Below are 21,019 nucleotides of genomic sequence, written 5' to 3' on the forward strand. Positions count from 1 at the left end.
GTAGCTTCCATAAAAGACCCTTCAGCAGCCCTCCAAAAAGAAGGAGGCTTACAGGAGTGTATATAAAACACCTACATAATTACTGATAATATAACTACTTCTCACGTCCTTCCTATTGTAGGCATGTTGTAGCACTATACGGGTTCTCGTTTAGGAAGGCCTTCCATACACATTCCCAAAATAATGCCTTTATGATAAATAAAAAAATACGGTATTAAATTTTTATGCTTTTGTTTCAAATTTATTTATTTTTAACATGAAAAAAGGTTAGCGTTCAGAGATATATAAAAACATAAAGAAAATGTCAAGTCACTCCCCAAGATATCACTATATTTGATTCGTCTGGGCTCTATATTCTTTCTGCGTTTCGGTAAATTTATTGTCAAGATCTGAAAGAACTAAAATGCATTAAAAAATTAAAATAATAAAATAAAATTAAAGACTTACCGTTAGAGTTTTATACTTAAGGTTACTATCGCAAATGCGAAACACTTTATAATTTGGAAGACGTACGTACTTTACCAGATCAAGAATTCAACTAACGAATAGCATGTACTGGCGTACGCTAAATTATTATCCACATGGCATTAATGAAAATATTTTCTGACATAAATAGTTATACATTTCAAATGTTGCTATGTTTCATTTTTGTTTTTGTTTGGGGGTAGAAAATGTTAAAATACAATTCCTCTAACATACACGAAATCCTACGCATTCCTAATAGCTTATTTTTGGAAGTGGAAAGCAATGCAATTACATGCCTATTCATTTCTATGATATAACCGTTTTACTTCCAAAGGCATTACAAATGCATTCTAATTATAAATTAATAGGAATGTAAACAATTTTAAAGCTCTCTTTTAAACGAGAGCACAAGACATCTCTCTTGCTATATAATTTTAACACCCATGCTATACAACTTGCTATAAAGAAGGCAGAGAGAATGTCCGTGTGCATAAAATGAAAAAAGTAAATGAATCGCAATGCTTAAATACAGGTCTGATTTTAGAAGGCTTCCGATGAATGTAAAATCAGTACACATGCATGCCTTATAAACACAACTCCTTCCAATTTAATGCATTTAACATGCCTGAATTCGCAAGGTCCTTCTCGATTCCGCCGCTGGGAAAATGATAAACAAAACACATGTCCACACATACATAAAATGCTGCTCTCAAGACGAAAACACACGCTGTTTTTTTTTCAAATGTCTATTCTCTTGGTTCCGAATGTCTATTCTCTTTACTCCGAATACTCATTCTAATATTCAAATTAAATAATATTTAGATTTAAGCATATCAAATTTTTGGCCTTATCATAAAACAGTTTTCCGAAACAACATATACAAATAGCTCTCTTTTCATTCTCTCACTGTGTTATGTTGATATCTTTCGTCAACCCTCCCGGTTTCCATCTCTATTTCTTTCTCTATACTCTCTCTCTCTCTGAATAAAATATCACAACATATATATGTTTAATCGAAATTTGTAAATTTATATATGTTTACATTCACAGATATTATTTTTATAAAACATTTATGCCCCAAACATAATATATTCTAACATATTAACATATGTGTCCCAAACATTTAGTGTTAGTTTAGGAACATTACATGTTTGCACTTAAATATATTGTGTTTAAAAATTGTGCCCGAAACACTTTTTGTTTATATCGGAACATATAAAAAACATATTTTTCTAACAGTGTATATTTTCAGTAATAACTGGATTTAAAAAAATCGGATAAACCGAAAACCGGTAAAAAAAACGTTTATTTGGACACTCTAATTCGTACGCTAAGGATACGTGGTCTTCGTTCTTATCTTCATAACTTTTTCAGTGTAAAATAAAAAACAAAAAACAAGAATATGGGTGTCCAATGCTGACCAAGTAAATAAACAAACAATAATCATCTAGTATTACTAGAAGCTTATATCTATTTGAAAATGGACAAAGAGCATTGCAAAACTTTAAGCAAATAAAAGGCAATACACGAGTCATACGATAAGACGCAACTAAACAAGCCAATATATCACCATACTTCTTCGTTTCGCCCCTATAGGGGAACTATATATTGTACGGTGGTGAATAAATAGGCACATGTTTCCATGATTTGTGGTTCAAGTAATAAGTGGCCGATTAGAGTGTCTCTTTTATAGGCCCTGTCGAAACACAAAAGTCTACTTTACATTTTAAAGCGCCTGGGTAAACTTATGTAAAAAAAATAAAATCAAAACAAAACCATCTGATAATGAGTTTCATTATGAGAATATGTCATAAGTACGCCTGCTACAATACTCCTTATATATTTTATTCAATGTAAACAAGCCCCTTTTTTTCATTTGTGTGAGGTGATAACTAGTCGCGAAAGTATACCACTTTAGGAGGAAATGAAATTGCATTGAAAAAATATTCGAATTGTAAAACAATATAATGCAAAGAAAATAACAATAAGTGTAAAAAAAAGTTTCTTTAGTACTATATTTGAATGAAAACAAAGTTTCATGCAGTGTTTAAATCAGCAATGTCGTACCCTGCAAAAATACCACCAATGACTTTTTGTATAAAAAAAAACTACTTGAAGTTTAAAATATATTCCATTAAACTATTAATTGACTTAATTTATATTTTAATATAAAACAAAATTCGATCACACAAATTAATTATTTAATGCTTTATAAATCGCTAGAAAACCACAAGTGGTTATCGTTAGAGCACTCCAGCATTTAAATGGGAATATAACTATTGTATGTCGTATCATTGCTTGGTATCGTGATCACGTTTGCCACTCGTGCCAAAAATGGTCTGCCAAAATTTAAAGAAAAATTTACCAAAAATCTACCAACTTCAAAATTTTGTCTACATTTTATTTCTATAAACAATTTTGTCAAAATTTTATTTCTACCGAAAAATTCGTCAAATTTTATTTCTATAGAAAATTTTGTCAAAATTTTATTTCTATAGAAATTTTTGTCAAAATTTTGTTTCTATAGAATATTTTGAAAAAATTTTATTTTTATAGAAAATTTTGTCAACATTTTATTTCTATAGAAAATTTTGTCAAAATTTTATTTATATAGAAAATTTTGTCAACATTTTATTTCTATAGAAAATTTTGTCAAAATTTTATTTCTACAGAAAAATTTGTCAAAATCTTATTTCTATATAAAATGTTGTCAAAATTTTATTTCTGTAGAAAATTTTGTCAAAATTTTATTTATATAGAAAATTATGTCAAAATTTTATTTTTTTTTTGTTTCTATAGAAAATTTTCTTAAAATTATATTTCAATAGAAACAAAATTTCAACACTTTATTTCTATAGAAAATTTTGTCAAAATTTTATTGCTATAGAAAATGTTGTCAAAATATTATTGCTATAGAAAATGTTGTAAAAATTTGATTTCCATAGAAAATGTTTTCAAAATGTTGTCAAATTTTGTTTTTCTACCGAAAAATGTTGTCAAATGGTTATTTCAACCGAAAAATTTGTCAAAATTTTATTTCTATATAAAATGTTGTCAAAATGTTATTTCTATAGAAAATTTTGTCAAAATTTTATTTCTAAAAAAAATTTGTCAAAATTTTATTTATATAGAAAATTTTGTCAAAATTTTATTTAGATAGAACATTTTGCCAAAATGTTATTTCTATAGAAAATTTTGTCAACATGTTATTTCTACCGAAAAATTTGTCAAATTTTTATTTCTGTAAAAAATTTTGTCAATTTTTTTTCTATAGAAAATTTGGTCGAAGTTTTATTTCTATAGAAAATTTTGTTAAAATTTTATTTCTATAGAAAATTTTGTCAAAATGTTGTTTCTATAGAAAATTTTGTTAAAATTTTATTTCTAAAGAAAATTTTGTCAAAATTTTACTTCTACCGAAAAATTTGTCGAATTTTTATTTCTACCGAAAAAATTTTCAAAATTTAATTTCTATATGAAATGTTGTCAACATTTTATTTAAGTAGAAAATTTTGTCAAAATTTTATTTCTATAGAAAGTTTTGTCAAAATTTTATTTCTATAGAAAACATTTTCAACACTTTATTTCGTCAAAACTGTGATTCTATATACAGAGTACCTTTTAATTGAAGAGGAAATTTCGAAAAATCTACCAAAACATCAAGAATTCTACCAATCTACAAAACAGTAAACAAAATCTACCATTTTTGGTAGAATTTTACCAACTGTGGCAACCGTGACCGTGATACTGGCAGTCGAAAATGAGGACAAAAAAATATAATAATACCAGAAATAATCCTTATCCACAAAGCCGAAAGCCACCCCGCAGTTTGCTCATGAACTGAACATATCGCGAGAACGGATGCAAAACATATTGACAAATGAGCTTCGACTAAATCCATTGAAGTGCTAAACATAGAATCGGGCAGCAATTAGTGATACGAGTGAAGTATAGAAAGAAGATAAGAGAGGACTGTGGTATCACAAAGTGATCCCAGGCTGCCACTATACCTAACCCTTGTCGATGCACATAAAATGCATACAGGAAAGAGCCAAAGGATTGCTTCGCTTGCACAAAAATGGCCAGATACTAGAGGTGTGCACGTGACACGAAAGTGTCGTGACTCACGAACATTTTCGTGACTCACGCGTGAGTCGTGAGTCACGCTGACGGCAACGGCGTGAGTGTGCGTGAGCGTGATTAACCAACCAAATGTCGTGCGTGAGCGTGAGTCACGAAAATAATATCTTCGTGAGTGTGCGTGAGTAACGAATTTCGGAAAAACACGCTCACGAAAATAATCCCGCTTACGAATATAAAATGCTTACGAGTTGAATTCATTTATAATTTTAGTAACATCCTACGTGGTAAGAGTTTTATAACGCACTCGATTTTAACCATACTCATGTTTTCAGTCAGGTTCTATAGGTAAATCACTCATAAAATTATTCGTTAGTCACGAAGTTTTTCGTGAGTCACGATATATTTCGTGAGTCATGACATTTAAAAGATTTTCGTGCGTGAGTGTGCGTGAGTATACATTTTCTTTTCGTGAGCGTGCGTGACCGTGAGTCCTACCAAAAAATATCGTGCGTGAATAAGATTACTCCGTCGTGAGTGTGCGTGAGCGTGAGCACAATATTACTCACGTGCACACCTCTACCAGACCCCGAATTTGGTTTTCTCCAATTAGAAGCCATTCCAAATTGAGCAGTTTGTGAACAAACAAAACGATGGAAAACAAAACAATTGCTAAAGATGTCAACTTATATTCATCCAGTATTATCTGGAAAATGTTCTAAAGACATTCTAACACGAAGAGAAACCAGACGTTTTTTCATTGGTTTATACTTTTCCGGCGTCACAGGGTCACCGAAAAATTTTATTATTTTTTCCTAAATTTTCCACCGCCCGATGAAATATTCCTTTTCCCAAGTATGTCTCAAAACATTTATGAACTAAACGTGGTTATATAAAGTTCATTGGCCGTGCAATGTGAGTTAAAGCAGAAGAAAATTTTCGTACGATTCCCAAAAATGGTCATGATTTGTAGCTAATGATCTTCTCTTTTCTTTTTAGTTCATTTTTATACCCTGCTCCACACTGTGGAACAGGGTATTATAAATTAGTGCATATGTTTGCAACACCCAGAAGGAGACGAGATAGACGCATCGTGTCTTTGGCAAAAATGCTCAGGGTAGGCTCTTGAGTTGATATAGAGATGTCCGTCTGTCCGTCTGTCCGTGAACACATTTTTGTAATCAAAGTCTAGGTCGCAGTTTTAGTCCAATCGACTTCAAGTTTGGCACAAGTATGTGTTTTGGCTCAGAATAGATCCCTATTGATTTTGGAAGAAATCGGTTCAGATTTAGATATAGCTCCCATATATATATTTCGCCCGATATGGACTTATATGGCCCCAGAAGCCAGAGTTTTACCCTAATTTGCTTAAAATTTTCCACAAGAAGAACAATTAATACTATAGTCAAGTGTGCCAAATTTTATTGAAATCGGTGCAGATTTAGATATAGCTCCCATATATATCTTTCGCCCGATATGGACTAATACGGTCCCAGAAGCCAGAGTTTTACCCCAATTTGGTTGAAATTTTGCACTAGGAGTAGAATTAGCATTATAGCTATGCGCGCCAAATTTGGTTGAAATAGGTTCAGATTTAGATATAGCTCCCATATATAGCTTTCGCCCGATTTACACTCATATGACCACAGAGGCCAATTTTTCGCTCCGATTTAGTTGGAATTTTGCACAGGGAGTAGAATTAGTATTGTAGCTATGCGTGCCAAATTTGGTTGAAATCGGTTCAGATTGAGATATAGCTCCCATAAAATACCAACATTTTCCTTGTAAAATCGCCACTGCTTAGTCGAAAAGTTGTAAAAATGACTCTAATTTTCCTAAACTTCTAATACATATATATCGAGCGATAAATCATAAATAAACTTTGTCGAAGTTTCCTTAAAATTACTTCAGATTTAAACGTTTCCCATATTTTTTTACTAACATTGTGTTCCTCCCTAGTGCATTAGCCGACTTAAATTTTGAGTCTATAGATTTTGTAGAAGTCTATCAATTTCTGTACAGATCGAGTGATATTTAAATGTATGTATTTGGGACAAACCTTTATATATAGCCCCCAACACATTTGACGGATGTGATATGGTATCGGCAATTTAGATCTACAAAGTGGTGCAGGGTATAATATAGTCGGCCCCGCCCGACTTTAGACTTTCCTTACTTGTTTTCTTTTATGAGAGGGTCATTTTGTAAATTTCAGTTAAAAAGTATGCCAGGGCATAACATTTTCCTTGTTTTAACAACGCAGCCATCATTTTTTATGTAGACGAAAAACTCAAAAAATTGGCTTTTTATTTTGTTTTTTAAATTCTTCCTTTACAAATTGTCTTACAACTTGTAATCGACCATTTTCAATAATTGAAAAGTTTGAGCTTCCATAATTCGAATTTTCGAAATTTTGATAATAATTCAATTTTTTTGCGTCTACATGTCTAGTATGTACTTTTTTATTTTCTCCACACAATCCAACCGACCCTAATATCTGTATAATGAACTATTTTATGTTAAATCACCAAAACAATTATAACGTAATTGTGCATTTTTTCAACAGACGTAAATTGTGCTAATGAATAAACAGCATGATGACAAATCTAAAACTGACAATAACGCGGAAAAAATAAAAATATTTATTTTATGACAACCGTAAAACTTAAGCTTAAATCCAATTCATTCGATGAATAAAATCTGCGTTAAATGAAATAAACGATCAGTTCTAAATCTTTAACGCCTTTTCGTGTTTTTTTTTTTTTTTTTCAAAATTTGAAAAAGTAGATATTCGTCTATAGAAAAGTTGACTTTTGTTGTCGGAACTTTTTGAATATATTTATGTTAAAGCACTTATTTTTTAAAAGTATGTATAAATAAAAAACGTTTGTAAAAAAGTTGATTTTTGATTTCAAAATTTTTTGAATATATTTATTTTAAAGCACATAGTTTTGAAGAGTATGTACACGCAAAAAAACGTTTTTGTTATATATGTTTTGAATTTCTTCGAAAACTGCAAACTTTTATCACCAAAATTTTTTTTGTAAAATTTTTTTTTTTTTTGCAATAAAACATATTTTTTTAATTAAAAACACAGCCCATTTCGTTTATATCAAGCACTGTTCTTTTCTGACTTTTAATAAGAAACATTTTGAAGTTTCATAGCAAAAATTTAATGTAGTAGTATGAGATGTCGAACATCTTTTCGGAATCTATGCAACAGTTTTGGAATATACAGTGCACTCGCGGTAACGTGAACACGCTTTTGCTAACACTAACTACATCGTAACGCTGAAACACATGGAATTTCACGCAGATTCACAATGCCAAATACAATTTCAAATACACTTACGGGATTTTTTAGTGATCTAGTTTGGCTTTTTTCGTGAATTTTATTTATTAATTTAAATTGCTTTATAATTCTATACCCACTGATATTTTTCCGATTTCTTTTTTTAATTTTTGGTTTTAATTAGTTCACGTTACCGCGAGTGCACTGTATGAAAAAATGTAAAAAAACTTTTCCGGTCGAAGCAGGGATTTAGCCCACGACCCTTTGTATGCAAGGCGGGCATGCTAACCATTGATCCACGGTGGTCAACTTAATTAATTTTTTCGTTAAATAAAGTTTCTTTACATCGACTCGTGAGCGCCCTAAACTATGCTATATAAATATAACTGTTTGACAGCTGTTTGTAGCTTAGTGGATAGTGTATTGGCTTAAAAACTGTATGGCCCGCCGTTCGATTCCCCGTCAAAGCGAAATGTAAAGTTAAAAAACTATTAAAATCGAATAATTTTCCAATAGATCCCAATGGTACGAGAAAAAAATTGTATTCACATTTTAATACTTGAGGGCTCTGGCGATATCCACATGCGGTTTTGCAGCAAATATAAAGCAATTACACTGTCACGCTTGAATTCCATAACGAATAAGTTTATTTCTAAATGAAATATATCAAAATGCTTTCGTAAGATTGTAAACAATAAAATGAACTGTCACTAGAATAAATCTGTCGGACTAGACTGAAGTTGATTACAATACATTTCAAGCTCCCTGTATATTGAGGACGAAGTAGTTACTGAATCGGGCGCAGGCTTACTTATAATTATACTTCATAATGGGAGTTTTTGCTGGGTCTACATGATATATTTTCATGCAGATCGATGTTTTTATACCATGAGTTATAAATAAATTTCTTTGTGAATCCGGAAAATATTACTAAACTGAATACAATACTTGAAGTTACATATATGTATAGTATGTATGATTTTACGCTTCATTAGCCATTCTCGTCGGCATGTTCTGCCACCCATTTGTTTTTTGTATTGATGAAAATTACTATAATGTTGATTGCCACCACTGATCAATGGAGCGTGCCATCATTTAAATAATAAAATTTATTTCAATTTGGATTATTAACACGGTGATGATGATGTATATCTCTCAATGGGTAATTTTGTTTGCAACAAGTGAGCTTCTCTACTCATAATATTATGTTAGGCACAATATCACATTCCCAATAGTTCTATCGAATAAAGTGATCAACGTACATACATATATAGGAATGTATGTACAGTGAAACCTCTCAGAAGTGAACAGCCACGGTGCTATACTATGGCAAATGTCAATGCAAAATTGTCCACTTTTAAAAGAAATGCGCTTTTCAAATTATCCAAATATGAAAGGTTTCACTGTAGATATATACTAAACTGATATAAATGAGATTTATACAATAATTTGACAAATAAATAAACAAATTGTTTTATAAAACGTTTGCTTCACATCATGGGATTATTTTCATTATTCAATGGTAAACAATGAAAAAAAAACGCGCGTAAATATATTTACGTCGAAACAAATCTAATTTGCAATTTTACTAAATGAATGTGATTGCTTCACATTAAACGCATTCGTATGACGAAACAACAGATGTTCGAGATGATTTGGTTATCATAGTTACCCCATAATTCAAAAAGATATGAATTAAAATTTAATTCTCCCAAATTAAATTTTAAACAAACTAATATCGTTTACTATTTGCTTTTCGCTATAGGAAAGTCTGTTCGGAAGAAAAGTATAGTAAGTACAATTCAATGAAGACAATAGAAATTTTTGAATTTTCTGGCTAATAACATCTTCTTTCATATCTATCTTGCTTTCATGGGATTTATTTAGTTCTCATCACTTTTATCTATGTAGAAGTAATTTGAACAATGTAGGAGTAAATGACGAAGAAGCGATCCACGTACCATACATTTTGTAAACAAATACACTATCCACTGGACCTTGTAGCTCATATTGTCATAAACAATACATACATAATAATAATAATTTAAGAAAAGCCGATATAACATCAATAAGTCAAATGTGTCATGTTGATATTTTCGGTGCGGATTAATTTTAATAGAATATTTTTTAGATTTATTAAATATTTTTTATATACATATGGTTAAAAATTCAAAAAGTCGACATTCCAAATCAACATATAGTCGAAAAGAAGACTTTTCTATATTTTGAAAAAGTTAAAATGTAGAAAATTTTGTTTGTACGAGGGAGAAAGAGAATAGTTAGTTTTTCAAAAATATTTTTATTTTTCAATATAATCTCCTGAAACTTCAATACACTTAGTCCAACGCTTTTCTAGCAATTCTATCCCTTGATTAAAATGGTTTTCCTCAAGGTCTTCAAAATAGTGGTTTACAACTGTAATTGCATCTTCATTTGAGGTAAAGCGCTTGCCAGCAAGGAATTTTTTTTAGATTTGGGAACAAGTAAAAGTCACTGGGAGCTAAATGAGGAGAATAAGGTTGGTGGTCAAGCAACTCGTACTTTAATTCGTTGATTTTAGCAATTGTTAAAACACTCTTGTGCGCTGGTGCGTTGTCTTGATGAAAATTTATTTTTTTGTGTTGTAAGCCAGGACGTTTTTCTCGAATTTGTACATTTAATTGATCCAAAAGGTTGCAATAGTACTATGAATTTATTGTTTTACCCTTTTGCAGATAGTCAATCAATAAAATACCTTTGAAGTCCCAAAAAACCGTTGCCATAACCTTACCAGCCAATTGAAGTGTTTTTGCCTTCTTTAGGGCACTTCCTCCAGCTTCAGTCCATTGTTTGGATTGTTCTTTTGTCTCTGGAGTATAGTGGTGGATCCATGTCTCATCAACAGTTATGAAACGACGCTTAAAATCCATTTTATTTCCCTTAAAACGATCCAAACAAGCTTGAGAAATGTTCATTCTTATGCGTTTTTGACAAATGCGGCACCCATCTTGCAGAAAGCTTTTTCATCTGTAGTTCTTTATGCAAAATGAAATGGACTCGATCATTTGAGATGCCCATGATATTAGCAATTTCACGCACTTTTATTCGTCGATCATTCACTTTGACCATATCATGCACTTTGGCTACAATTTCTGTTGTTGTTGCTGTTTTTGGACATCCACTACGTGGTTCATCTCCAATGCTTGTACGACAACGTTTAAATTCAGCAACTGTCGCATATGAAGGAGCACTTTCAACTAACACATTCACCATATCATTATGAATTTCTTGTCCCGATAAACCTTTTTTTATGTAAATATTTAATGACAGCACGCATTTCTAATTTTTCCATTGTAAAAAAATTGCGGATGCGTCGTTTTTGAACATCTGTTTCTTTATGAAGGAGTTGCCAGATCGAAACAAAATTTAACATGTGTTCATAACAGAGATGGAAGTTTCCAAAACACTGTTTATACCGCGCTTTTTGTGCTAGGCTAAGAAGTTTCCGAACTGCCCTCGCATTCTCTTGCAAGTTTACGTTTTACTGAATTTTGTGTTACAATAAGTTAAGTAAAATATCTCTTTATGTTAAAGGGACTGTTCCTTTATTGTTTTTGAGCTGTTTTATATAACTTTTTTTTTGGTAATTAAAAGACCTCACAACTACAAGCGACTTTTTTGTGCGACCTTTTTTTGAATATGCAAATTCTTGCGACTTTTTCAAAATTTCCAACGGTAACACTGTTATGGTGTTCTTATATTTTTAATAAAATAGGATTTCGAGCACCATCACGAAAATTGAGAAATTTTGAAGTTTGTCATGTTCCTTACCATAGAACTAGCTACGCCATGAATGACCACATCCCTAGAGTTCCCAGCAAAAAAATTGGAAGTTCTTCCAAAGGCACAACTTTAAAAGCACTTCCAGAGGATGCACTCCCAATGATGTTCTTTATTTTAACTACCCAGGAAGTTCTTTTCATTCAATTTTTTATAACATGCCTTTTTCATACTTTTAATGGGTAATTTTAACATTTTTGTTTCAAATCCAAAACCAGAGTAAGAATTCCTAAAATGATATAAATCGTTTAAATTTTGTTGAAAAAAAAAATCTAAATCCAATCTGAAAAAATTGTGAATTTTGCACTGAAAAAATATTGTCGTGAGGTCAAAGATTTCATGTCTTTAAAATACGAATGCAAATTTTTCTTAGCATAGAAGACGCATTTCTCTAATATAAAGTTGTTTTCCTTGTCTAAAAGTCGATCAACGTTTCAGTGAAGTCGTATTGTCCTTAGAATTACGTGATTTCACTTAAAAATGGGTATCATAACATGAAAGTAAAAATGTTTGGGCTGAGGTCAACTTGACTTGATTAATTCAGAAAAATTCTTTAAATTTAATAAAATTGTCTTTAAACTTGTTGTCTTTTTGCATCTTGACTACAAAGCAAAAAATCGTTTGAATATAGGATATGTTTCTCAACACTTTATTTTAAAGACGTTTTTTACTTGAAACATAGCATAATTATTACTGAAAGTCGAGTCTTAATTTGGAAAATAAAGTTGTCGTTAACTCGTTTTTAAAGGACTTTAATAGCATGTGAAGAAAAATAGCTGAAAAAGCGGAAAATTAAAATTTGCTTCCTAGAAGCAAGTACACAAAACCCAAATTTAAAAGAGAATTGTGTATTAAAAGTATCCTTACTTGTATTCTCCGCTTCTTTGGCTCGGAATCAATACCAAATTTTTTAAAGTAAAGTCAAAATCTTTGGAACCGGGCATGCTTTTTTTCAGTGTGGGAAATATTTGAGGTCAAACTTTTCAGACAAGCGTTAGAATCCATTCAAAATTATAAAAAAATTATAAAAATTATTTATTTGACAAAATATCACAGAATTTTTTAATTTACATCCAAAACATTGAATTCGGATCACACCTAAAGAAGTGATGCAAATTCAGTACAACGGCTGTTGAAATGGGGGACTTCCGTCCTATGACAAGCCCATATTAAATTCATCGCTTCTGCGTCAAATTTGCACCACTTCCGGATCCAAAAAGAACATTTTCATTAAATTTTTGGCGACGTTTTTTTTTTGCTGTAATAGAATAAGTTTGCTTTACGAGGTAGAATTTTCATTAAATATTAATCAATTTAAGAACTATTTAAAAATTGGATCCCACACCGCCTTTGTAGTTTATTTTCTTCACATAAAGTAAATAGGCGAGTAAATAAATGAAATAAAATTTCTGGGAAAACATGACGACCGAAAAAAACTAATTTTGTGATTATAGTGAAAAAATATTACCAACATATTTCCAATTAAAAGGGTAATTGAAACTTTTTCAATCAAACATTAATTGGTAAAATTAACCATATTCATAAAAGTTAACATAAACTTTAAACCTACTATTACCACACAAATTCCATTGATAAACCTACAATAAATAGTTATGCATTTTTTAATTAAAATTATTTGAGTTTTATATACTTTTCTGGCGGAAAAGGACCATTGTAAAATACGAATTTGAAAATTTGAAAATTTGGATTTTGTGCATCGATATTTTTTGAACCACTTAACTTATCACATATCCAATTATAAACGATTATTCGTCATCTTAATACTTTTCATTTAAGTACGAACAAATATAATCGGACATTTCTACCTCGAGATATAATTTGTTTAGTGAAAAAAGAGCGAAAAACTAAAAATAACGGGATATCTCAAAAACTGTTCCATAAAAAATGTTTAAACATTTTCTTCGAATTCAAAATACATAAGAAAAGTCGATTCTCATCAAGTGTACATTTTCAGTGTAAACTAGTGTTATTAGCATTACACCTACTTGTCATATCTGATCACACATAATCTACTTAAACGATTTTGTTCTCCCAACGCATGGTGTCTGTAGATTCGTAGTATTTGAATATACTGTTTAACAATATTGCGGAAAATTCAACATATGGCGAGCATTGTAGTTCAAAAAGAAAATAATTGTAGTAATTGAGCGATTAATTTCAATGTTAATTATTTCCTATGTATGAGTTTTGTATTACAAACGAATGTTTTTTGTTGTATTCTAATTTGATTACAAATACAGTGCCAATGATGTCAAGTCCTTGAGGTTGTTTTTTCCGCTTTTATGCAATATGGGAAAATCTTCATAATCAGCAACTATTTAGAACAATTGTTATGGACCATATTCTAAGCTACACATATTAATATTTCAAATGGATGGACATGAAACATGGGCTACGAACTGTTGCCCCATCCATAGAATTCTCAAGATTTGGCCCCATGCGACTTCTTTTGATTTTTAAAATTAAAACTAATAATAAATAGAAGTCGAATAAGTAAATCATCGACACAACGGAGGCACATTTTACAGGCCAAAGGAGGGAAAATATTTCTCAAACAGATTAAGAAAGTTTGAGCATCGCTGGGATTATTGAAAAACAACAAACCAATACCGGATATTTAAAACCCCCAAAAAAAACGAAAAACAATTTATTTTCTTTTCTCATTTGTACAAGGAATTACACAAACGCCCCCCTACATCTATACCAAATGACTGTTGCTCATTTTTCTACATTTTTTCTTTTAAAAACCACAAGGGTCAACCCCCGCACAAACATTCAAGATTGTTGATACATTGTTGACATACTGTGACACCGGTTAGCTTAAATATTTTTGTCCATAATTAGCAAGATTTTCATCTCTTGGGTGTGTGTATGCCAGTCGTTTTATGTTTTTTTTTTTCGTCACCCTCATGCTCTACATTTTTGTAGGTTGGAAAAAATCATCTCAAGTGAAATGGTGTGATGATGACAAAAACGACGACGATGAGACAGTACCTATGTTTGCACTACAAAAAAATTATTAATAGTTGTCCGCATTTTAAGTTTTACAATATAAAAAAATGAACGAGGAGACAACATGCAATAATTGCTTAAAAAAACCAAACATATAAATTCTTCGATAATTTAGGTCAACAAAGTGCAGCATAGCTAAAAAAGTGGATATTTTTAATATATTAAAGTACAGTGAAACCTCACTGGAAAAACAGTGAATCCACCAGGAAGAAAACTTTTGGTTAATTTTAGAAAATTTTAACTAAACAGTATTACAAACGCTGACATCACGCCGATATCAAAAAATAAAAAAAAAATATTTTTCGACAAATTCAAGAAAATTTATTAGACATACGAGGGCAATTCGGAAACTTCTTAGCCTAGCACAAAAAGCGCGGTATAAACAGAAAACAGTTAAGTGTTTTGGAAACTTCCATCTCTGTTATGAACACATGTTAAATTTTGTTTCGATCTGGCAACTCTTTCATATAGAAACAGGTGTTCAAAAAAGACGCATCCGCAATTTTTTTTTACAATGGAAAAATTAGAAATGCATGCTGTCATTAAATATTTACATAAAAAAGGTTTATCGGAACAAGAAATTCATAATGATATGGTGAATGTGTTAGGTGAAAGTGTTCCTTCATATGCAACAGTAAAAAATTGGGTTGCTGAATTTAAACGTGGTCGTACAAGCATTGAAGATGAACCACGTAGTCGACGTCCAAAAACAGCAACAGCAACAGAAATTGTAGCCAAAGTGCATGATATGGTACACACAAAAAAATAAAATATGAATTTGTACATAAATTGGTACATTTTTAATCATTTATGGATTATTTCATAAAATAGATGTACGTTTACGTAATATATTTTTGCGTAAATATTTGTTATTATAATTTTTTATCTTTTTAATAATGTGCATGGACTCTTTCATACAATTCATGAAGCTTTACATAATATATCCAAAATAGTGGTTTTCTCTTAGCGTGAGAGAGCCACAATATAGTGTTACTCTCATAGGTATACAATACAAGCATACCATACAAACAATACAAGCATACAATACGAGACAAAAAAGACAAACATAGCGTTTTTTAAGTTAACACGTGTCTTTACTGTGTTTGGTTTGTTCAGTCCAGTTTGATTCGCCGTCGTGATAGGAAGATTATTTATTACTGGAAAGGTTGATGAAATAAAGCAACTTTAACCACGCTTCAATTGCTCATGTTTATAACTAAATTAAAATAATATAAAATTATGTTTTCTTGCTTGCTGGGCTTTAACAAGTTTTTGTAATTAATGGGCCTATTATGTATGCAATTAGTGCAAATGAAATGCAAAAGAAAAAAGGAAGAGTTACATCTAATGTATGACGTTTTAATGACTATTATGTAAAAGTACATATTTTTCAGTATCGAAAAGTATGTATACTTCATTTATAATATAAAAATTTCATTAAAATTATGTATTCATCCGTACTCATTCAAAACCAGTATTTTTTTTAAATTATGAATCGTTTTCATACAATTTATGAATTCAGTGTTTGGAAAATTTTTAAGAACACTATTCATAAAATAAATGTATTATTTTTTTGTGTGTATTAAATGATCGACTAATAAAAGTGCGTGAAATTGCTAATATCATGGGCATCTCAAATGATAGGTTAGGTTAGGTTAGGTTAGGTTAGGTGGCAGCCCGATGTATCAGGCTCACTTAGACTATTCAGTCCATTGTGATACCACATTGGTGAACTTCTCTCTTATCACTGAGTGCTGCCCGATTCCATGTTAAGCTCAATGACAAGGGACCTCCTTTTTATAGCCGAATCCGAACGGCGTTCCACATTGCAGTGAAACCACTTAGAGAAGCTTTGAAACCCTCAGAAATGTCACCTGCATTACTGAGGTGGGATAATCCACCGCTGAAAAACTTTTTGGTGTTCGGTCGAAGCAGGAATCGAACCCACGACCTTGTGTATGCAAGGCGGGCATGCTAACCATTGCACCACGGTGGCTCTCAAATGATAGAGTCCATTTAATTTTGCATGAAAAAGCTTTCTGCAAGATGGATGCCGCATTTGTTAACAGTCGATCAAAAACGCATAAGAAGGAACATTTCTCAAGCTTGTTTGGATCGTTTTAAGCGAAATAAAATGGATTTTAAGCGTCGTTTCATAACTGTTGATGAAACATGGATCCACCACTATACTCCAGAGACAAAATAACAATCCAAACAATTGACTGAAACTGGAGGAAGTGTCCCAAAGAAGACAAAAACAATTCAATCGGCTGGTAAGGTTATGGCAACGTTTTACCTCAAATGAAGATGCAATTACAGTTGTAAACCACTATTTTGAAGACCTTGAGGAAAACTATTTTAATCCGGGGATAGAATTGCTAGAAAAGCGTTGGACTAAGTGTATTGAAGTTTCAGAAGATTATATTGAAAAATACAAATATTTTTGAAAAACTAACTATTCTCTTTCATTGATAGGCTAAGAAGTTTCCGAACCGACCTCGTAATTATTTTTATACCCTCCACCATAGGATGGGGGGTATATTAACTTTGTCATTCCGTTTGTAACACATCGAAATATTTCTCTAAGACCCCATAAAGTATATATATTCTGGGTCGTGGTGAAATTCTGAGTCGATCTGAGCATGTCCGTCCGTCCGTCCGTTGAAATCACGCTAACTTCCGAACGAAACAAGCTATCGACTTGAAACTTGGCGCAAGTAGTTGTTATTGATGTAGGTCGGATGGTATTGCAAATGAGCCATATCGGTCCACTTTTACGTATAGCCCCCATATAAACGGACCCCCAAATTTGGCTTGCGAGGCCTCTAAGAGAAGCAAATTTCATCAGATCCGGCTGAAATTCGGTACATGGTGTTAGTATATGTTCTCTAACAACCATGCAAAAATTGGTCCACATCGGTCCATAATTATATATACCCCCATATAAACCGATCCCCAGATTTGGCTTGCATAGCCTCTATGAGAAACAAATTTCATCCGATTCGGCTGGAATTTGGTACATGATGTTAGTATATGGTCTCTAATGACCATGCAAAAATTGGTCCATATCGGTCCATAATTATATATAGCCCCCATATAAAACGATCCCCCGATTTGGCTTGCAGAGCCTCTAAGAGAAACAAATTTCATCCGATCCGGCTGAAATTTGGTACATGATGTTAGTATATGGTCTCTAATGGCCATGCAAAAATTGGTCCATATCGGTCCATAATTATATATAACCCCCATATAAACCGATCACCAGATTTGACCTCCGGAGCCTCTAGGAAGACCAAAATTCATCTAAGTCAGTTGAAATTTGGTACGTGGTGTTAATATATGGCCTCAAACACCCATGCAAAAATTGGTCGATATCGGTCCATAATTATATATAGGCCCCATATAAAGCGATCCCCAGATTTGACCTCCGGAGCACCTTGGAAGAGCAAAATTCTTCCCATTCGGTTGAAATTTGGTACGTGATGTTAGTATATGGTATCCAACAACCATGCAGGAATTGGTTCCTATCAGTCCATAATTATATATAGCTCCCATATAAACCGATCGCCAGATTTGACCTCCGGTGCCTTTTGGAGAAGCAAAATTCATCCGATCTGGTTGAAATTTGGTACGTGGTGGTAGTATATGATATTTAACAACCATGCCAAAAGTGGTCCATATCAGTCCATAATCATTTATAGCCCCCATATAAACCGATCCCGATTTGGTTTTGGAGCCTCTTGGGGAAGCAAATTTCATCCGAGTGAGTTGAAATTTGTGGATGACAGTCTTTCGTAGAAGTTTCTACGCAATTCATGGTGGAGGGACATAAGATTCGGCCTGGCCGAACTTACGGCCGTATATACTTGTTTTTTTTTTTTTTCAATTGTTAAAGAAAATTGTGTGGTTTGAAGGAAAAAATTGGAGTTAAAAATTGCAAGAATGTCTTTAGTGTCGTACGAAGTACAAGATGGGCGCATTTGTAGTAAAATTTACACATTTAAAGAAATAATTACCTATTTTGTGAGAAGTACGAATTTAGTAAATCTTTCTTTATTTGTGTATTATTTGTTTGCCCATTTTTTAGTTCATTTTTTAGTTCATTTAACTAATGTACGCAAAAAAATATTAGAGTAACGGAATCTTTCTCCAAAATATAATAATTCCATAAACTAAAATAAAGTTAAATTGGCTTCAGTGGAATAGAAGGTTCAAGTTTTTTTTGAATGTTCATAAAACTTAGACACTCTGACATTCGAATACCTCTCAAAAGTGTACAAAATTTAGGCGACCGTAAGTGTCCACTTCTGAGAGGTTTCACTGTAGACAACTTGTGTAAGAATTATTATTTATTTTTATTATTTATAGAAATATAATCGATTAATCGAATAAAATTTTAATAAAATATAATCGTAAAAACTCCTGTCTGAAATGTGTGTATTCTGTGTTACAGTTATGCTACTTTGGTGACAAATTTACCAAATTTTTCAAACGGCGATACTTGTGTACTATACTTTTTACATTTTTGTGCCACCTTCGTTTAATGTTGTGCCACCTTTTAATTACACTTATAGTGTAACAATTCTTTTTTGTTTAAATTTTTGATCCTAAATCGTCTTAAGTACTTGTGAGCACTTGTTTCTTTGCAAACCATAACCCGAACTTATGCAACGTCAAGCGAACATATGTAACGCCTTAAACAATGCAAAGACATTTTTCTATAGTATATAAAGCAAATCACTCCTCTGAGCAGTGAATTTCAAGGATTGATTTTCGATTGATTTTCTCCTTGACCAAAAGTCGATAAGCTTTTCAATAATGTCGTTTTGTCCTTATAATTAAGTGATTTCGCTTAAAAATGGGTATCTTAACATGAAAGAAAATTTTGTTGAACTAAGGTCAACTTGGCTTTAATAATTCTGAAAAAAAAAAATAAAAATTAATGGAATTGTCTTTACAATTGTTGACTTTTTGTATCATCACTACAAAGCAAAAAGCGTTCAAAAATAGGATATGTCTTTCAACACTTTATTTTAAAGATTATTTTACTATTCCGCATTTTACTGAATACAAAAAAATCAAATAATCAATATTCAAACATGTATTGCTCGACTGTGGAGGCTTCCATGCGCTCAAGAATAGGTTTATGTAACAACGACTATATCAAAATCTGGGCCGACAGGATTCATATTTCGAAAGGGATCCCAAATTCTAGTAAATGGAATGAAAATTTCGGACTGTCAAAAAAATGGTACAGCTTTTGGTACAACCAATATAACCTTTTAGAAAATATTGAATATTCTTCATTATTGGAACTTTCATCGCAATTACAGTCATTGATCGATTGAAGATCTCAATGAATTTTCTGAAATATATATTTAGTTACAAAAAAAAGATAAAGTGTTTTAAAATTTTGGTTTGGCCGGAGTCGGGGTCGGCTCCAAGACTCCGACTCCACAGCCACATGGAAATTTAATAGGAAGGGAGTAGAATGTGAAATGCCGTCTTTTTTCACCTATGTGGCGATATCTTGCCTCTAACTCAGAATATATGTTTGCCTGCCAGCGTTATCGTTTAGAATTTCTAAAAAGTAGCACAAAAAATGTCACAAGCACGGTTGCCACTCGTGCCAAAAATAGTCTACCAAAATTTGAAGAAAAATTTACCAAAAATCTACCAAACATGAAAAAAACAAAATTTTATTTCTATAGTAATAAAAAAAAATTATTTCTTTAGAAAAGTTTTGTCATTTTTTTCTATAGAAAAGTTTTGACATTTTTTTTTCTATAGAAAATTTTGTCAATATTTTATCTCTATACAAAATTTTGTCAACATTTTATTTCTATAGAAAATTTTGTCAACATTTTATTTCTATAGAAAATTTTGTCAACATTTTATTTCTATTGAAAATTTTGTCACAATTTATTTCTATATAAAATTTTATCAAAATTTTATTTCTATAGAAAATTTTGTCAACATTTCATTTTTATTGAAAATTTTGTCAAAATTTTATTTTTATAGAAAAGTTGGTCAAAATTGTGTTTCTATAGCAAATTGATTGTACCAAAACATCAAAAATTCTACCAATCTACCAAACAGTAAAAAATCGACCATTTTTGGTAGAATTCTACTGTGGCAACTGTGGTCACAAGCCATAATAGGTGACACACTCACTTTAGAATAGTGGCATACTTTTTCAAAATTCAATATCAGTGTATCATATAGCGTGAAATAACTTTTTTAAATTTAAATCTTAAATAGTCAATTAATATTTTATATTTATTTAGTTGAAAATATTTGATAATTTATATTCAGAAAATTAACCCGATT

At 31.5% G+C, this 21,019-nt stretch overlaps 1 protein-coding gene and 1 long non-coding RNA gene across 3 annotated transcripts in view; both read right to left on the bottom strand.

Moving 5' to 3' along the window:
• LOC142228212 (uncharacterized) overlaps positions 1-21,019 on the bottom strand; it is a 73,117-nt gene that overhangs the window by 28,344 nt on the left and 23,754 nt on the right. The window lies entirely within an intron of this gene.
• On the bottom strand, positions 215-847 carry LOC142231905 (uncharacterized). The gene is made up of 2 exons (XR_012720955.1): positions 448-847; positions 215-389 (listed from the first exon to the last, which is right to left on the bottom strand). It is a non-coding gene; the product is annotated as an uncharacterized LOC142231905 (long non-coding RNA).

Source organism: Haematobia irritans, chromosome 3, assembly GCF_050003625.1.
Source record: "Haematobia irritans isolate KBUSLIRL chromosome 3, ASM5000362v1, whole genome shotgun sequence".
Taxonomy (NCBI): domain Eukaryota; kingdom Metazoa; phylum Arthropoda; class Insecta; order Diptera; family Muscidae; genus Haematobia; species Haematobia irritans.